Source organism: Panthera leo, chromosome A1, assembly GCF_018350215.1.
Source record: "Panthera leo isolate Ple1 chromosome A1, P.leo_Ple1_pat1.1, whole genome shotgun sequence".
NCBI classification, from domain to species: Eukaryota; Metazoa; Chordata; class Mammalia; order Carnivora; family Felidae; genus Panthera; species Panthera leo.
In genome coordinates this window covers 3,365,854-3,387,081 of record NC_056679.1, presented here as the reverse complement: position 1 = coordinate 3,387,081, position 21,228 = coordinate 3,365,854, and positions in this window count along the sequence as shown.

Here is a 21,228-nt window from a genome sequence, read left to right as displayed (position 1 = left end):
TTTTCATTTATAGTTTTTTGATTTGGATCCTCTCTCTTTTTTCCTTGGTTAATCTAGCTAAGGATTTGTCAATTTTATCCATCTTTTCAAAACCAGCTCAGTTGGGTTAATATTTTCTATTGTTTTATTTTCTGTTCACTATTCATTTATTTCTGCTCTAGTCATTATTATTTCCTTCTTTATGCATACTTTGGACTCAGTTTGTTTTTCTTTTTCTAGCCCCTTAAGGCATAAATTTAGGTTGTTTATTTGGGATCCTTCTGGCTTCTTATGGTGGGCATTTGTTGCTATGAATTTCTCCATTAGAACTGCTTTTTCTGCATTTCATAAAGTTCTGGTATGCTGTGTTTTCGTTTTCATTTATTTCAAGAAAATCATTTATTTTCCCTTTAAAGTTATCTTTGACCTATTGTTTGCTCAGGAGAGGCCTCGAGTTTTAGAGAGCTCCCTGCCCTGCCTTTCCTCTGGCCAAGCACTTTTCCATAGGTCAGGAGGTCATTTGGCCAAAGAATATGCCTATTGGAGTTTGCATACTCCTTTTAGACCAAGGATAGCTGGTATCCCAGCGTATCTAATGCCTGTGTGGCCTCTCCCTACATCCATTTCATCAAGAGCAGACTGTGCAGCAGGCATATAATCCTTCAGGCTTGAGAGGTGACCAAAATGTGACCTTTGTTGGGGTAGAGTATAGATTGAGCTTAGATGTCTAGACTGGATGTCCAAAGGTACATGCATGAGACCTCTTGCAGGGTGGGGTGATGCAAGATGATGGTAAGGAAGGCTGATCACTGTTGTTACATTCTAGCTCAGGCATTTGAGGGGCCTGGTAATGCCGAATTTATCTATCTATCTATCTATCTATCTATCTATCTAAAATGTTTATTTTTGAGAGACAGAGTGCGAGGTGGGGAGAGGCAGAGAGAGAGAGGGGGGCAGAGAATCTGAAGTGGGCTCCATGAAGATAGCAGAGAGCCTGATGCAAGGCTTGAACCCACAACCCGTGAGATCATGACCCAAGCCAAAGTGGGATGCTCAACCGACTGAGCCACACACGTTCCCAGTAATGCTGAATTCAAGTGCAGCCTTTCGAGTTACAAAGTGATTTATCAGAGTAGAAAAACAAATGGTATGTTCTTAAATAGTTTGTAGCTTTGACTTATAACTTTTCGATATTTAGACACTTAGTATGTGGACTTCCATTCAAACTCTTGTCTTGGACGCCACAAATATTAAGGCTCACCTGGTTTGGAAAGATTCGTATTTCCCCCCATAATAATGTCTCCTCTCAGCACATTTCAATTTAATTCTTTCTTTTAGGCACCTGGGTGTTCCAGTTGGTTAAATGTCTGACTCGATTTCAACTCAGGTCATGATCTCATGGGTGTAAGAGTGAGCCCTGTGTCTGGCTCTGCACTGAGTATGAAATCGGCTTGAAATTCTCTCTGTCGCTCTCTCTCTGCTCCTCTCCTGCTCTCTCTGTTTCTCTCACAATAAATAAATCAACATTTAAAAAATTCCATTCTTTCTTGAAAACCTAGTTTCAGTTTTTAGGAAACTTTCTTAGCCCTGTATCTTAGATGTTTATTCCTTCTTGTGAACTACTGTAGCATCTGTTATCTGTACCAACCCCATGGTACATATCCAATATTTTATTTATTTGTTTGTGTATTTATTTTTTTTTAATTAAAAAAATTTTTAATGTTTATTTATTCTTGAGAGATAGAGACAGCGTGAGCAGGGGAGGGGCAGAGAGAGAGGGAGGCACCGAATCCAAAGCAGGCTCCAGGCTCCGAGCTGTCAGCACAGAGCCCGACACGGGGCTCGAACCCAGATGGTGAATGTGAGGAAAACAAGATCTTATATATGTGATGAAGGTGAAGAAAATAATCAGGTAGTAATCATTAACTTGGGTGCAAGAAGCAAAGGGGCTGGGGGCAAGTGGAATTTGTGATCAAGGTACAATAGTATATTGGCGTCAGATGGAAAGTGATTCTTGAAGATGATATCACAGGTTACTCAAGATCCCATTACAATATCCCACTAGCTAACCTCAGGCCCCTTCATCCCGTGGTTGCGGCTTTCCACCCTAAGTCTTTTTTCTAACCCATTTAGGTAAGTGGAACCTGTTTCCCCACAACAAGAAAACATTTTTAATAAATTTTAACTTGGTAAACGAGTGATGTCTTGCAATCCAAGTAGTATGTAACGCCAAATGTCACATGATCACAACCGAGCCAGTGGTTTCTCTCGCTCCCTTTCTCTCTCTCTCTCTCACGGTGGGATAATGGGTGATCATGTACGCTCGGATGTTCCATCTCAGGCCACAGTGTTTGGCAGAAATCAGTGATTTTTCAGAATGTTGGAAGGTGCCCACACTGGCATATTTTTTTTGTCCCTTCAAAGCACCTGTGGACTGTCCTTTGCTTTTCCAGACAAGAGTAAGCTTAGGATTGCTTTGCTGCATTCTAGGTCAGGCTGCCCGCAGATATAGACCCTTTCCTCTGCTGCCTTATTGCCAGTTACATTAAATATGGTATATGACAAGAGTTTATTAATACTGTGTTGTAGTCAACATCTGTGTAAGTGTATACAATGGCCCCCATGCAGAAAAAGATTCTGTTGAGTCAATAGATAGCAGTGATTCCGTGAGTGATAGTCAAAGTCGTCCTACACAATAACCCTCCTCGCTCTTGTCTCTCTCACATCAGCCACGAAGGTTTTCAAAGGTAAATGCAGGTTAATATGTTTTTCTTTATCTTTCATAATTTCTTTATTATTTTTATGATATTACAGTATTATAATCATTTTTATATGAATATTTTTGGATCATGGAATGAATCATCTGAGTTTCTATTATTTCTTATGGGGAAATTCACTTTGATATGCAAGCGCTTTGGATTCCAAACATGTTTCCAGAACGAGTCATGCTGTGAAACCAAGGTTTTACTGTACTTCATATAATTAGAAAAGTAACACACGGTTATCACTTAAATAGCATTGGAAGAATCAAGACAAGTAAACATAAGAGGAAAATAGCCAAGAGGCCTATCAGAAAGGTTGACTTTTTTAAATTATTTTTTTTTAAGTTTGCATATAAATTCCAGTGAGTTAACACACTGGTAGATTACACAGTGTAATGTTTGTTTCATGTGTACAACAGAGTGATTCAGAACTTCTGTACATTGCCCAGTGTTTATTACCACGAGTGCCCTCTTTAATCCCCATCGCACATTTATTTATTTTTAAGTTTTTATTTAAATTCCAGGTAGTTAACATACAGTGTAATATTAGTTTCAGGCGTAAGTAGTGATTCATACAATACCTGGCGCTCATCATTAGGTCCTTAATCCTCATCACCTCGTTTACCCACCCCGCCACCCACCTCCCCTCTGGTAACCATCAGTCTGTTTTCTATAGTTAATGCTCTGTTTCTAAGTTCCCCCTCCCCTTTTTTAAGGTTGACATTTTTAAAAGTAAAAATGAAACTGTCACTAAGTCCATTTAGCGAACGTCACAAATATGGCCGTAATATGACCAAGTACAGCGAACGCTAAGTTTTGGTTGAACTAATCACTTAGTGTAACGTGTACACAGCACGGGAAACCACACTCACTTTTAAGCTGATTTTTTCCCCATTGTCTTCTACAGTATTGACCTTCACTTTGGGATGCCAGAAGATAAGCCCGTCAGGTCTTCTGGTCCTATATTCTTCCGTCGAGGGTCAAAAAGGGCCATGATATGTGCAAGCACCATAGTTTTGCCTCTGGATTTCTGATTCAGCTCGAAGATGTGTAAAAATGTGTGGAACCACATCTGAAGAAGCAAAGGAACCCTTTTTATTTCCCAGCCATCAGTGTGATTTATGATCGCTAAACCGTTTCCCGATCCCTTATTTAAAAATTGGCCACAGCAGAAATGGAAGAGATTGCAGGTCTATGGATCTGGAGCACTTGGAAAATGGGTATTTGTGGATCAAATGCTTGGCATGGACCTTGCTGTCAGCACCTCGGGTGCATAATGCATTTCAAATTTTAAAAAGGCTATTTTGATTTTGAAATAATGCTCGCTCAACTATTTCTTTAGATAGGTCTGAGTAATAGCTATACAAAAAAGAAAGATATTACCTGGAATGAGTTATAACATGCTTTTCCAACTTTTCCAACTAAAACTAATAGAAATGTAATTTTTCCATGGCTCTGATAAATACCCCCCCCCACAAAAAAAGTTTTTAATGATCTTATCCATTGCAGGTGCCAGTATGACAAGTGAAGCCATAAATCACAATGGCACATAATGATGTTTTAAAAACAGGCAGGGAAAATTTGAATGTTTCTCGTCAACTTCTTTTGAAATGCAACAATTTACACACTGCTTATGAGACGTTGAGTCACCCAACACTCTACAACTCATAGATCTACAACAAACCAAGACGCCTCCCCAAACTCTCGTTTGAAAATCTTTCTCCTGTAACAAAATATCAGCTCTAGAAATCCTAAGATAACTGCAACTAAGACGGAATATTCTTCAACATTGTTGGTTACTTCCTCTAAAATAAACATTTACCCCTAAAATAAAAGTTTCTCCCAGAAATTAAACCAAGTTAGATGGCTACTTGCCCCGACAAAAGATAAAATGCAAACACGTACATTGATAATAGGTGTAAGATTTTAGATGTGTCAATTATTTTGACACGTTTTAGAAAATGAGATGCCCTGACCTCTCCAAGAACTCCTATAAAACAATTGAAAATTTTAAAACCTTGAAATGCTTTATGATTAGCTAATAAGATAGCAATAATGAAATGGAATTAAGCAAAGACATTGCACAATATTATCTACGAGAGCAGAGATGCAGAGATGGATTGGCCTGACGTTGGCAAGCTGCTTGTAAGAAGTATTATTGATGATGTTCCCAGAGCACACCCCACCTGCTCATGGCGTAATTTTGGCAAGTCTGTAAAAGCATCAGAGAAGGCTGCCGGTGAGCTCCAATGGAAGAAGTGCTGTGAATTGCTGACGTATAAGTCAAGCGAAAGGTGTCGATCCTTGGATTCACTTAAATGACCTACAGTGCTTCTCCTTACCACTACATGTCCAATCCTTTGAAAGACCCAAACTAAGGATTCTTTGGAATCGTCCGGAAACCACAGGCTACAGAAGCAGACACTTTCTATCCAAGACAATGGAACATGATTAATTTATAACCCATCCACACATTTTTCTGCCTCTTTGCTATACTACTGATTCGACCTGTTCTTAGAGTTTGAGCACCTTTTAAAACACTAATAGGATGCTTCTGATCTTCAGTCTATTATTTTTATTCTTTAAGGTCTCCTTTTTCCATTAAAATTTTACTGAACATTTCCCCCAACCCATAGGTACTGATTTGAATAGCTGTTTGCTGGGTCTGCCACTCCCACCTGATAGCTGTTCTTTCAAACACTTTAGAGAATAGATGGTCTGTTTCCGTGACCCTTTGAGGTCCTCAGTCTCCCTCTCATTATTAATACCAACCTTGAAGTCTTCTAAAAAGTGAACATTAGCCTCATGTCGTTAAAACATTTCTGCTGAGATCATTACAGCCTATCAACCAAAGTTAGCCAATCCCCCCCCCACCCCCCACTAATATTGGAGCTATCCTGACCACAATGGTTAATTTGTTTCCTTCAGAGATGCTCTCGGTGTGTTTCAAATTGATTCAAAACAATTTGTCCTCATAAAGAGATGAAAATCCACCTCTTCCTGTTGAGATAAAGAATTCTTACATTCTCACTACCGTCTGTGCACTTACCAGATCATTCTTTCCTATATGGACATTAGATTTTTACATGCCTGCCAGGCAGACATTTATCCTGTGTGTTCGGGATATTTGTTAGGGATTTGCAATTATTCAGCGCTATGCCAACTCCAGTTGATTGTGCCTCTGTGGGAGAAAATTACCCCCAAACACCCAAAATGAGGTACGCATAAGCTTATTTATAAAATTTTCAGAAGGGACAATGGAGATAAGTCCTTATGCGTACCATGTCAACTGTGATTCTCATTTTAGGGTTACTACAACTGAAAGGTTCGTATAGAACTTATCTCAGACAATAGGAGAAGTTCAAAAGACCAACTATCAGCCAGAATTGTTACACAGAATCAGAGTTTTTGAGTTCCCCTTAATTAGCTGTGGGGAAATGCATGCCATAGCAAACATATTTTGCTGCCCCTACATACTGTAAGATAAACAAGTTCATGACTAAACTGAGCAAAAACATCGCCTGGTTTTCCAAAACAGACCCAACTAGATCCCTTATGTGGATTTTCTAATATAGGCTCCTGGTTTCAAAATTCATTTTGAGGACTAATAATTTTTTTTCCTTCTGATAATTGCCTTTTCTAGTTGGCTGATATATCCTATGAAGAATCTTAAATACGACTGGGCAGCTAATGTCACATCAAAGGATCCGACCAATCTCCTGAAATAGGAGAGATTAACCCTAGTTGGACCACAGACTGTGTCCTCTAAATTATCTCCTAAGAGAACCAAGTATAGTATCAGCATGGTGAAAACCTGAAGACAATGGAAGAGTGTCTCATGGCCTACTTTGTTGCCTTTGGCCAAACTAGAAGACTAAGGAAGAGAAAAGCAGTGTAGCTGGCTGAGTAGCATTATCTTAGACCTTTGGGTTGCCATAACATGGCCTGGCCCTCAGAACCAGTTCTCTTGTAGAACACAAAAACCATTTCAACATCAGACAAAGCCATAATGTGACAACGAAGGATCAACACAAAAGCAAGAAAACTCTAGTCATGTCTGAACACAGACGCAAATATTGACCAATCCACAGAAATGACCAAACAGGTCCTCTCCTCACCAATATGAGTGGCTGCTGGTCCTTTAATAATTATAGCTTCAACCTCAATCTAGTCCCACAAGACTTGAGATGTGTCATCATAGAGTTACCTTCAATTATTAACAACATCCCATTTAAGGCAGACTTGCTACTTAAACTCTCCCCAGGTCTTCTAAGGTGAGTCCAAATCCTCTAAGAAATCTCTAGCATCTCCCCCCAGTGTATCTTCTGCTTCATAGCGAACAATGATAAAGCCAGCTTATTAACTCTTGGTGTGTTCCTGTGTGTTTTGGCTAGGGGTGGAGAGCAAACTCATTCTCTTCCTCAAGTAGCCTCTTCAGGATAGAAGATTCTTTTGAAATTTCCACCTGGGAAAACCTGGGCAGGATTCTGAGACCATGGTGGGATAAGGCCTCTTTGAGGGCTTCCGTGAGGATGAGAGCACCTGAGTTACGAGACAGACAAATAGAGCTCACACAGAACCTTGAGCAGCCTTCTGGAGAAATGCTCCCTCCCTTGGGAAAATCTCCCTCCCCTTGCGTTTCCTCGTGTCTAAACAGACTACATTGTAGGTGGTTGTGGTTTCATAACGCAATGTCATGTTTTAGAAGGACAGTACTCAATGGAAACAATCTGTGATTTTACTAGGGAAGGGATCAAGCAGACAATATGGCACCACACCCACTCCAGGCTGAGAAACAACACTGTGAAGAATGAGGTAGGCAAGCAGGCTGAAACTATGGAACTGTAAGTCTTTGCCAGTGTCCTGGTAGAGATGCCTGGACCTAGCCCTGAGACCTGAGAGCAGGCAGAGCAGAGCCAACTGAACATCCCGTCTTCCCATGGTGGGCAGCATTCAGTGACAACCCCGGTCATTAAAACTGCGGAAGCCCTGGGTATTTCTACCCTGGTTGTGTAGATGGGGTGGCAAGAAGGAAATATTGAGCAATGGTAAATAGTTTCAAGTTTTCCTGATTTTTCATATGACCTATTGATATGCTCTCCAGTACCCAGTGGTCCAGGCGAAGGTTAGGGCAGACATCAAATAGGCACATCCTCATTCTGAAACACTGAGGTGGAAGTAGATGGGCCATTCATAGTTTCATTTGTTCATCTAACAACACACACACACACACACATATATCTATATATATATATCATCTATATCTATATCTATCTATATCTATCTATTTATCTATCTATCTATCTATCTATCATCTATCTACCTAAAGAGACAGAAACTTAGCTATACACTGGAGAAAAAAATGAATGTAATTTAATTATGAAAAAATTTAAATTTGTGTAATGATTTTAGGATTAAATATGCAAAATCAAAATGAATTCATTTTCTTGGTTGCATATGACCACGTGTAACACTTGTTTTCTTGCTATGAGTATTAAATTGTAAATTAATGGGATAAATACCTGTTGAAACTTGTGCCTTGACCACGGGGTGCCTGGGTGGCTCAGTCGGTTAAGCGTCTGACTTCATTCGGCTCAGGTGATCTCGCGGTCCGTGCGTTCGAGCCCCGTGTCAGGCTCTGTGCTGACAGCTCAGAGCCTGGAGTCTGCTTCAGATTTCGTGTCTCCTTCTCTCTGTCTCTGCCCCTCCCCCGTTCATGCTCTATCTCTCTCTGTCTCTCAAAAATAAAATAAAATAAAAACATCAAAAATAAATGATGTTGTGCCTTCACCATACCATGTGGCATAAGGTCACTCACGATGAAGAAGATCTCTGAAGAGGAAAGATAAATGGTGTTGTTGACATTCCTATCTTGCTTGGTTTAATGACTCTAACATCTAGAACTTTAAAATTACCATTATGGTTTTCATTAAGTTTTCATAAAATTAGATTTCAGCTTTTAAAAGGCATCTAAGAAAACATCTGAAGCCTCAGCACCCAAGATATCTAAATTCTAACAATATCTATTTTGTGAAATACAAAGCATATTTTGCTGCATCCGGTGGATTCCCAATGCATAGATATGGAAGAGAATAGAAGAATGTCTCATGGCCTACTTTGTTGCCTTTGGCCAAACCAGAAGATTAAGGAAGAGACTAAGAGACTAAGAAATATAGGTATATTTCTTTAAGCTTTTATAATATTTATGTTGTATATAACCCTTTAAATATTTTATTTAAAAACATGTAAAATGGCCACTGTATCTGATTGCTGTTTTTTTTTTTTTAGGCGAAAATTTCTATATGAAAGATCATAGGAATGATAACAGTTTAAATATTTAATCCTTTTCCTGTAAGATCAATTTCTGAAAACATACCAATTCCTTTCTTCTTTCCAAATGGGGTAAGCTCACTGCAGTAAACAAGTACAGTTGGATTTAGTTTTCTGTCATAACAATAGTTTGGAACAGAAGCTCATGGATGGTCCCAAGAGGTGGTCTGTTCTGTCTCCACTAAAGGCTATTGAGAGTAGGTTAAGTGAAAGGGTAGCAGGTGAATTACCAACAATCCTCCTATTCATGTCAGGAAGCTTCGAAGTTCACACCTTGGGAGGAAGACTATAGGAACTAAGAAGCAAATCATACTGTATTATTTCTGTCGACTCACAATGAGGGAAACATAAATCTTGCTGCTCTTCCAAGAGGAAAGTTTATGAATCTGTCAGCAAGACTGTAGTGAATTCCTTGCCCTGGGTGCCATGTGGACTTTTATATAAAAGTGTTGATCAAAAGGCTTATTCCCTGTCAGTTCAGGGGTTTCTAAGAAGAGAACTGTGGGCTTGAGCTCTCTCTGAAAGATGAAAGAAAAAGAAAGAAAGAAAGAAAGAAAGAAAGAAAGAAAGAAAGAAAAAAAGGAAGGAGGAAAGAAAGAAAGAAAGAAAGAAAGAAAGAAGGAAGGAAGGAAGGAAAGGGAAAAGAAAGAAGAGAAGGGAAGAGAAGGAAGAAAAAAGAAAGAGGAAGGAAGGAAGGAAGGGAAGAAGGAAGGATCTAAAGCCCAGAGAGAAGTCTGAGATTACCTGGCTATTGTCTCTAAACATGAGAATCCTATATTCAGACACAATCTACCTCTTTCTCTGCATTCAAACTCTGCTCAGTAAAAGGCTTGTAAACCAAGAATTTCACTTACAGCTTTCACTTATGTTGTAACCTAGAGCAGTTCTCCATCTGAAAGGAAGAATGAGGTTGTTACATATCCAGCCATAATGAAATAAACTGTATTGGATCACACTGGAGACAGAGAGAGAGAGATGTTTCAGGCCTCTCTGATCTCCAGGAGGCAGGGAAGGTCATCCCAGCTCAAGAAAATCTTGAAACAAAAAAGAGCCCTTCACAAGGACAGCCATCTATTGGTCCTTTCTCCACTATGAGTCCTTAAACGCAGGCAGGGTAGTGAAAGCTCAATATATTTTCCATTCTTTTGCCCTTTCTCTGCCAGTCTCCACACAGTTACTATAATGTGGTTTCTACAAATTCTTTCCACCATGCAACTCACTGGAGGTAAATCACGAGTCAGGGTTTTGTTCTAACTCACTGAAAGATGGAAAACTTGCATTGCCCTGGCCTTGAGGAGGCACTGAGGTCATCCAATATTTAAGTGAATGAATGAACGAATCAAGTGTATCCCCTCAAAATTTTTGAGTAACTTTTGGAAGTTTTCAGGAATCTTCTGGTATACTTCAACACAAATATCATTAGCTTACTCTGAAAACCTTAAAGACCTAGTGCTCTTTTTGTGTGAAATAATATCAAAGTTAGAAACTCAAAGTGCCTGTGCACACACAAATATAAATTTCTGTGGAATTTCTGTAAGTAGGGGGGGAAACTGAGTTATGTTCCTTAGATAATAAGTCAGCTACATCTGCACCAAAGTGGCTGTGATGCTTTCATGATACTCCTCTTTTAAAAATATTTCCCAGTTTGCTAAACCAACCATCTAATAAAAATATGCACATTGTTTGGTTCCTTTTGCTGATATTTAGGACTAATGCTGGTAAACTCTGGCATGCCTGCTGACTTCTTTGAATACACCTACTGAAAGCAAACTAAAGATGCATAGCATTCTTTACAAATATTTATATCTATTTTCCAGCACCCTTGGGTACGAATAAAATCACCCATGCATATAAATGTGATTTAGTAATTTACTTCTTACATTCAAAGAATCCCCTGAGAATAACATGAGTTCTTGAAATATTGACGTGGACAGTGTTTTTAGATATGTCAAATTCAGACTGCTTTTATTCCGTGGAGCTTGTCCAGTGGAAACCAGTTAAACATCTTCAGAATGCTGGAAGTTTTGTCATGTAATGTTCCTTAGAATAAGTCCAGCCTATTTTCTTGATACATTCATAATCTTTTTTTTGATAAGGGAACACATAATTAAAAGGTATATTTATAAAAATCCAGAGGATGCCTGTGAGGGACAGTCATCAGTGAAGGTAGGCATATTGTTTCTTGAAGTTTCCATTAGTTTTGCCATCATTCCAGTGAAGTTCCCATCCTGCCCTTGACATACCACCTTCACTAAAGTCCTTTCAATATTAGACACAGTCAAACAAGAGACAAATTCTCATACATATAGTTTACTTACAGCTCATTTCCCCCACTTCTGTCTTCCTACTGTGATCATCATGAAGTTTTAAGGGCACTGAAGGAATGAAGTTCAAAGGAGAGCTAACGTCTTTGTAGGAAAGCAGGTAATTTTCATTTTTATTTTGGAAAATATTCCCCCAGGAAAGCTGAAAGAAACATTAAGTGGGGGTAGAAACAAAGGTTGGAACGCATTTCTGTGTAAATGTTGTGCTATCCAAAAGCAAATGGACCAATTTATTCCCTGCCAAACACTGTTCACTTTGGGGAAGGGAGAGCTACGGCATTGAGGCCCTCTGGAAGCAACCTCCCTCATGTCCTTACATGTATGTATGTATTTATTTATTTACTTATTTATTTAACATAATTTGTGGTCAAATTGGCTTCCATACAACACCCAGTGCTCATCCCAACAAGTGCCCTCCTCAATGCCCATCACCCACTTTCCCCTCTCCCCCACCCCCCATCCACCCTCAGTTTGTTCTCTGTATTTAAGAGTCTCTTATGGTTTGCCTCCCTCCCTCTCTGTTTGTAACTTTCCCCCCTTCCCTTCCCCCATGGTCTTTTGTTAAATTTCTCAAGATCCACATATGAGTGAAAAATATGGTATCTGTCTTTCTCTGCCTGACTTATTTCACTTAGCATAACACCCTCCAGTTCCATCTGTGTTGCTGCAAATGGCCAGAGTTCATTCTTTCTCATTGCCAAGTAGTATTCCATTGTATACATAAACCACATCTTCTTTATCCATTCGTCAGTTGATGGACATTTAAGATCCTTCCATAATTTGGCTATTGTTTAAAGCTCTGCTATAATTGAGGGATCAGAAAAGACACATCAAAGTCCAATGTGCAAAAGTTTCATCTGTAGGGTATGTAATGGCATCTTTTGTGGCTTTGATTTCTATTTCCCTGATGGCTAAAAAAGTTGGGTGCATTTACATTTGCTTAGAGGGTGTTTGTGTATCTTCTATTGCACATTTTGTGAGATTTGTCTCTAGGTGTTAGGTTTTGATTTTTAATGCATTTTAAATGATATTTTTTTAAAAAACTTAACATTTGCATTTTCCCTTACTGTTATATAGAAATATATTTGATGTTTGTATATTGACCCTTCAGTCCTGTGACCTTAGTAAATTCACTTATGAGTTCTAGTAGGTTCTTTTTGTTTCAAGATTTGATTTTTAAGTAATCTCCACACCTAACGTGAGGCTCGAATTTATAATTGCAACATCAAGAGTCGCAGGCCCCACCAACTGAGCCACCCAGGCGCCCCTAGTAGTCTGTTGTTTTCTTTTTCTTTTATATTTTCCATGAGGTTTTCGTATGTCCACAATCATATCATCTTTAAGGAGACAGTTTTATTTCTTTTTTTTTAAAGTTTATTTATTTTTGAGAGAGAGAATGCAAGCAGGGGAGAGGCAGAGAGAGAGGGAGGGATAGAGAGAATCCCAAGAAAGCTCTGTGCTGTCAGGACAGAGCAAGATGTTATGTTAGTCTCAGGTGCACAACATAGAGATTCGATAATTCTGTACATTATTTAATGCTCACCGCAATAAGGGTCACCACCATTGGCCACACACAATGGTATTTCAATACCTATTGGCTACATTCCCTGTGCTGTACTTTTAATCTCCAAGACTTATTTATTTTTAACTGGAAGTTTGTATCTCTTAATCCCTTTTATCTATTTCTCCCATGCCCCCACCTGCCTTCCCTCTGATAACATCAGTTTTCTGCATTTAAGGGTTGGTTTGGTTTCTGTTAATTTGCTTTGTTTTGTTTAGATTCCATATATAAATTAAATCATATTTATAGTATTTGTGGAAAGATTTTTTATTTTCTAGTCAATATATGTAATAGATAAAGGACTATGTAGATATTTTATAGCTCCTTATGTCAGCTTGATGAGTTTTTTTCAATTAATTTTTCAGTTTCATCTATATGGTCAAATTTATTGGCATAAAGGTTCCCTGAATATTACCTCAATATTGCTTTTAATGGCGTGAAATATCTGATATTCTTAATTTGTGCTTTCTTTTTTTTTTTCGTGACGGATTTCATCAGTGTTATTACCTCTCTTAAGTTTTTAAAGAACTTGATGTCGATCCTGCACATCTTCTGACTACATTATTTCCACTCTTACAGTTATTAATTACTTTCTCCTACATACTTTGAACTTAATTTGTTTTTTCTTTTGTAGCTTCCTAAAGTCAAAGCTAAATATCATCCTTAATGGAGAACGATCAAAGATCTCTTCCCCAAATAAAAAACGAATTCATACTCAATGCAATAAGACAAGAAAAAGAGAAAAATAAAAGGCATATGGATGGGGAGGGTGGGTGGTGGGGAAAGACCAGAACCCTTTGGTTTTCTCTTAGCAGCTGTATTAATTTCCCAAGGCTGCTATAGCATTTCACCAGAAACCGGGTGACTTAAAACAACAGAAATTTATTCTCACACCCTTCTGGAGCCTACAAGTCTGAAATCAAGGTGTCTGCAGACCATTCTCTAAATCCGGGCCTTCTTTCTGACACGTCCAGGGAAGAATGCTTCCTTGATTCCCTTAGTCCCCCCACAATCGCCAGCAATCCTTGCTGTTCCCTAGCTCGCAGCTGCCTCATTCTCTGTGCTGCAAGTCTTTGCACAGCCTCCTTCCCCTGACGCTTCTGTTGGAGTACAAATCTCCTTCTCCTTTCTCTTGTAAAGACAAAGTCATTGGATTGGGGCCCACCCTAGTCCAATATGGCCTCTTCATAGTTCAGTCACAGCTAAGACACTTTACTTCCACATAAGGTCATATTTACAGATACTGGGGTTTATGACTTAATATCTTCTGGGGGAACATTTCAATGCATTAGAATAACCGTAACTACTTTTCCTGTCTCCTGATTATTTCAACTTTTGTTCTCTTGACAGGAAAGTGACTTGTCCTGGCTAACTATTTTCCATCTAATGTTTATAACACACAGACATTCCTCATAGCTTTGAGGAGTGTGGCAGGAAGATAGAGGAGAGCACAAGTCTCGAAAACTACAGCTGTGTTCCTTGTCTCTGCTCACCCCTTCCATCTAGCCCATACCTGTCTTGTGATAATCATACCGTATGTGTGAACACACTGAACGGGCACCTTTGTTCACCAGTCATGTGTCTTTGGTAAAGGAAAGGAACGGGGGATCAGGTATGGGTGGTTTCAAGAATTCATCTGGAGGGTCATCATGGCCTCAACTTGAATGCGGCAAAGAGTCATTTCTTGCACTTGGAGGGACCTGTTTAACACATCATCAGAGGCTTTGAAACTTTTGTTTCAGCATGTAGGAACTTTCAAGTAGCCTTGACCTTCTGGTGATGACTTAGGGGAGATAATCACTAAGGGCAGTCAGTCCTAGAATAAGATCAGTGGAAGAAGTGAAAAAAATGTCATTTATGAAAAGAAGTTAACATCTTTGAACAACTTTCTTAAAATCAGTTGTGTAATTATATATATATTATATAATATATATATAATATTAACATATAGAAGATATATACTTCTATATGCATAAAATTATGCACTATATATCCTTTACATGGCAGTCTAGAAGAGGCTAGTGGTCTTGACTGGTCAATTACTCTGATTCTAGAGATAATCCAGACTTTTGGTCAGGTAGGTGGACACATCAAACTCAACAACTAATTTCTGTCTCTTCTTCCAAGGTGTTATTCTAGTTGTGTGTAAAGAAAAAAGTCTATAGGAGGAAGTAAGCCAAATGCTGCTCAGTTCACTTCTGCTCATGTCCCATTACCCTGAAATTAGCCACATAATGTAATTTCAAGAAAAGCTGGGAAATAGTCTTGTTTTTGTTTTTGTTTTTGTTTTTTGGTAGTGTGTGCCTGGTTGAAGTATGGGGGACCCTATCTCCAAGAGCTGAAATTAGAGGATAGACGTTATAATAAAGTGCTTAGAACTACCAAAATTCCTAAAGAAACGTTAAGAAAATCGAGTGTACATTCTGATTAAACTCTTGATAAACAGGGGAGAGAAGGATATACTTGCTTACCCGATAGAAATACCTAAAATGTCAAACTTATGTTAAATGGTGAAAATATGAGAGTCTGATATTTAAAAAGGGTTCCTTATGATCATAGCTAATAAGACTAAAAAGAAAAGGTGGGGACAAATAGGTAATTAGTTTTAGATGATGCATTTATCTATTTGGGCTAAAGACAGTTCACAATTAAAATCCATCAAAACTTACAAAAAAGACAAAGCAACATCAGAATGGTCTTGGCTACAGTATAAGTCCCTGACTTACAACGGTTCAACTTAGGATTGTTTGAGTTTACCATGGTATGAAAGAGATGTGCTTTAGTAGAAACCGTCCTTTGAATTTTGCATTCAGATCTTTTCCCGGGCTAGCGGTATGTGGGACCTTTCCCTCTCATGATGCTGGTGGTGGCAGAAGCTCCCAGCTGGCCACACGATTATGAGGATCAACAGCCAACAAGGTGACAACCATTCTGTCCCCAGATAGCCACTCTGTCACTTTCAGTACGGTGTTCAGTACATTGCATGAGACAGTCAGCACTTTATTCGACACTAGGCTTTGTGTTTGATGATCTTCCCCGACTGTAGGCTAACGTAAGCATAACGTAGGCTAGGCTAAGTTATGATGCTCAGTAGGTTAGGTGTATTAAATGCATTTTTGATTTGGAAACTGGCTTTTGGATGTCGCCGTCTTCTTTCCAGAAATTTATTCTTAATATTACTATGATTTAAGTATACTGTTAATGACTTTGTTTCATCTACATAAACAATTTGTTAATAAGCCTAAGCCCCATATTAGTACTTTAAAAGATAAATCGTGAAACACTCATAAATTAGCATATTAATCATCAGTTGAAATGGTAAAGATCCTTACAAAATAAAAATGCTCTAATTTTAATTCAAAATATATAATAGGGATACAAAGCACAAATATCTATAAGCTAATGCTCTATCAATACTTGTTTTGCTTTGTGTTTTTTTTTTTTTCTTCTATGGCAAACATGGTAAGTTTTGGAATGTGGAAAACAATTTTTTAAAAACCTCTCTCTATAAAAAAAATAATACATACTTTGTTCATTTCTTATAGAAAAATTTTCCATATGTAGTTTGGAATGTAGTGAATCCATTAATAATTGGTCTGTCAGTTGGACTTTTCCATGAACCTAGTTTAAAATAGCAGAAGAGAATTCGTACATGCAGGCATAACCCATGTTGTGTCTATTGAACCACGATTCTCCCCCTTTCCAGAAATGTCTATCCCCCACCTTGCTCTTTCCACAAAATCTCGAACTGAAGCCAGATATTCCTAGACGTTACCTAAAAGGCTCCTCTCGGCCACTTTCGCATGCCTGTGTGCTGAGTCGCCACGTTCCTACTCCAGAAATGAACCTCACCCCAGGTCCTGTAGTTCTGTCCCTCAGCGGCAAAGTCATCGACCTCACTGGAATTTCAGGCTTATAATTAAACTGCATACTTAACACCTTGTTAAAATTACAAAAAAAAAAAAAAAAAAAGTGAATTCAGGCCTCCGGAGGTGCTGTCCTCCAAAGGATCAGCCTCCATCAAGAGGCAAGCAGGTTTATCGAGACAGCCAGAAGGGCAGAAACTTGGCTTTTATTAATAAAAGTGTAAATTAGATTCAGCAGAGCCAGGTAGGTCGGATGAGACGTCCTGAGAAGTGCGTCTGCTGTAATGGCCCGACGTGTCCTGCCGGTCCCCTCTGGCTGCGGGCAGCACACGCTGGCAGAGAAGTTCCGGACACATGTAGGACACATTGTCGGCTGCAGGACTGCCTCGACTGCTTTCTGTTCTTTCTGTTCTTCTCTGGGCTCTCTTTCCCCAGACTCCAGATCTCTCTTTCTGCCTAGATTTTTTTTCCTTTCGAGCACAGAGCTGACGAAAGCATGCATTCTGCAGTATTATAGACTAAATATGCTCCCACGTTTAGGTCTGTGTATATTTTTGATCCATATTATGGGAAGAGGTCAATGTTTACCCTCAGGGAGGGGGTTACCGTTGTGGGGATTTCTGGCATCGGTGGGTTTGTATCAAGGTGTTTTGCCAGGGGATTCGGGGAGCCCACGGATAACTGTCGACTACAGAAAAATTAAAATGTGATCCCAAGGCTACAAACGGATGGTTGTCAATTTTAACATAGTTTTGTCAGTACGTGATCCTGTGCGAGGGAAGCTTGGTGAGGCAGTGCCAGGTGTCATCCAGGACGCTACTGAGTAGGAACCTTCGGCTAATCTGTGACCCTCCCCCCCATCTGGCTTCGGTTCCCTCAATTCTCGAAGGCAATTGAAATAAGAAACACCACCTCACTGAGCTAGCTTGAGGATGAAATGAGATCCTCTATACGGACACTCACAGAAAAAGCTTAACGCACCATACAGGAAAAAATATGAAAGTGGGGTTATTGCAATTCTGTTTTCCTGGAAGGTACAGCCACGTCCCCCATCCAATGTCTGAAGCCACAAGAGGTGAGCACCACTTGGTTGTCTGACAGCTGGGGAAAACGAGGCTTAGAGCGATTAAGTCAAGTCCTCGTCCGATATCTCATCATTTGTAAGTGGTCAGGCCAGGATTTCCACGTGCTTGGCTCTGTTCAGTGTGGCCTTTGAAACACGGTCTGGGTCAGGCCAAGAAAGTCAAGAAGTATTTCCTTATTACATGAATGAATGAATGAACGAACGCCAGAAGACCGGTGCACGGATGCTAACTCCCCTCTACGCTCATTCTGGAGCAAAAAAGAATTCAGAGAGATGGAAATAGGGTTTGGAGAAGTTGCTGAAAACTTGAGCAAACTTCGTTTCTGGGTAACAGGTTTACGGCTCCGGTTGAACGGGTTTCGACGTTGCTATTTTAACTTGATATTCGTCAGGCACACCCCTGAATGCCTGACATCAGACACTATACGTTTTCCATCTCTCTCTAAGTACTGCGGAGTGAACCACGGTTGTAGCCGGCAAGATGAATTGTGTTCTCCACTGGGATGGAGGAGACACTAACAGCCTTTCTCTCCGCATCCGGAGTGAAAGACCAAAAGCTTTTCATGCTTACAAATACCCAACAGGGGACAGTCTTTAAGTTGCTCAACTAACTAAAACACCTTAGGCTCTCCTCTTCCTCAGCAGCTGTATTTACATGAAAAGAAGAAAAAAAAATGTTAGTACCTTATTAAAAAAAAAAAACAACGAGGAACCATCACTGATAGTTTGACTAAAGTTGGGCTTATGGATCTTCCTAGCGACGTTTGTCATAGAAGTGCGGAAGCATTTATTGAAAAAAGCATATTTTCTGTGTGACGTGTAGCTAGAAACACAGTCTCACTTTTGCTCATGGGAAGAAAGGGTAGTAGTGAGCGCGTGGGCCTCCCTGGCGAGGCGTGGGGTGCACGTGCCCTCTGAATGGGCACAGCATACGTGTCTGGGAAAATGGGATGTCGTAAGAGCGCGTGCTTGAGCTGTCAGAGAAAATTTATTGTATGAAACTATCTCACTCAAAGCTTTCCTACCCCGGACCCCTGGTGGATTGCCAAAAGCAAGCTTGGAGTATTAGGAAATCAAAAATATGTAGGTCGGTAGGAGCCAACAGGCCCTTATGGGCATCTCGTCTTCAAAGGAAGGCATTTTTTGAAAATGTAAAGGATTACTTGGGAAGGATCATGTAGACATCTGCGATAATTCCTTTACGTGGCATCCTTATTAAGTCTCCCGAATTCCAGAGCGGATTCAGGATGACTGAAAAATTGATGAAAAATTCCAAGGACTGAAAGAGGACAGAGGACAAATACCTTCCCTCTTTAGCACTCCCTCGCCAAGACACTCCGCCTCCTGGCTTCTGGTAGCCCCACCAGGGGCTATTCCACGCACGCAGCAGAGATCAGCCCCCCTCGAACGTGCTGGAGACCCGGGGAGCGGATCGGGAGCCCCAGCGCCGCACACGGAAGGCGCCGGTGCTTATTTATGGAGGAGGGGTCGCCTTGGGTGACATTTGTTATTGCACTGCCTCCCATCTAATCAGGGACGGCTGAAAAATAATGAAATCCACCCACTCTCGACGGGGCGGATGACCTGCTGGAGTCTGCTCAAGTGTGAGTGACGCCAAGATTAATGGCACCGTTATCAGGAGCTGACACAACACTCTTGCACGGGCTCGTCCGCCTTCTTCGTAGCCACGGGCTCCAGGTTTTCTAATGGAAACAAAAATGTCAACGTCGCAAGATGGATTTCTCTGTGGAAATAGCACCGGGCCTTCAATAAGGTTTCCTCCTTAATCTAGGTGATCATCATTGTGGAAGGGGCTTTGAACAGGCAGCTTTGCTTGGGATCCGAGAAGAACTGGGAAATACGCTGAGATACGCTTACGAATGCACGATCTCTTGCCTCTGCCTTTTTATAATTTGGCGGGGCACAGAGGGACAGGCGGATGAAATTCAGAGTAAGAAATCCTTGGTTCTGTCCCACGTCCACGCACTCCAGAGCGGCCTGGGTAAACACAAAGTCTCGGGCTTAACTTCCTGGTCTGTAAACTTGGCTCATCTTCCAGTCTAAGAAACTCTGGAGTCACACGGTTGAGGCACCAAGCAAAGAACGTCTCTAAATAATGTTGAATGTATCACGTTTAGCTACAACACAAATATACCAGAGGGCATGATTCTAAATGTACACTCCTACATATACGTTCGCACACATGCACACGTGTATATAGTTAAGGGTCTGGGAGGGGGCTTGGGGCTCGGGGGAGACGGAAAGATCAGCGGGAACGTGGAACTGGCCTACAGCAGTTCCCTCCTGTGGTACATCTGTGTTCCTGGGTAATATTATTCTAGGGCCGGTGTTCGAATACACTGTGGTTGAAAGTATTAGAAAAATAAAGCGTGCGCTCTGGTTCTAGATATTTTAATGTATTAAACTGCGCTAATAACAGAAACAGAGAAAACCTACAACTCTGGTTTGGGGCTTAAAAGTAGATTTCCTCTCAGGGCCTTATGCTTAACTGTTCCATGGCTTGAACGCCAGTGGGGACAGAGAGCTCTGGCGCCCTTCACCCCCTCAGCCACCGCCCCCAGGGCACACGGCGGTGGGGAGTCAGACTATGGCATCTGTCAAACAAATGCCACGTTTTCCTCGGGCAAAGGAACGGTGCACAGAGAGCGTCTGGAATTCGTTTTAGGATCCGTTTATTGTGGGCTGTGGCCTGTGGTCACCACCAGATTCGGGATTTCTGTCTCTGTGAAGCACGTGGCCATGTGTCACTTTGGACGAGCTGTGTTGGAACTTATTCTCTCTTTCTCCGTGTTTGTCTTCTCTGCGCTTCCCTTCCTTCTGGTAAGCCCATCAAGTATGTTAAATGCAAAAAAGAGCGAGCGAGCGAGCGAGCGAATGACCTAAGTGGTGGCACCCTCCTGGTCCCCTGAAAATTTTCCTTTATTTAAAATTCAGCAGAGAAGCTACTTCTCCAGGACGTCCTTCTGACCGCTCTCCCTGGCACAGGAAGGCCCTCTCTGCTCCCACGGCAACCTCTGCCTTTTCCCACTATGCTCTACTTCTGTATTTGACGTTGACTCCCGCCCTGGACCTCCGGCTTCTAGCACGTCAGGGCGATGCCTCCTCCATCTTCGTATTTCCAGCAAAATCTTTATTTTTCCTTGCCACAGGGAGCCCAGTTAATATCTGTTACATTATCGCAAGAACCAAAAGTAAAACCATTATCAATGTAAGAGGTGCTTGCTGGCAGCTGAGGAAGGGGTGCATGACCGATTTCTCGGTGGGAATTCTGGGAGTAACTCCCCCCGAGAAGTAGCTGGAA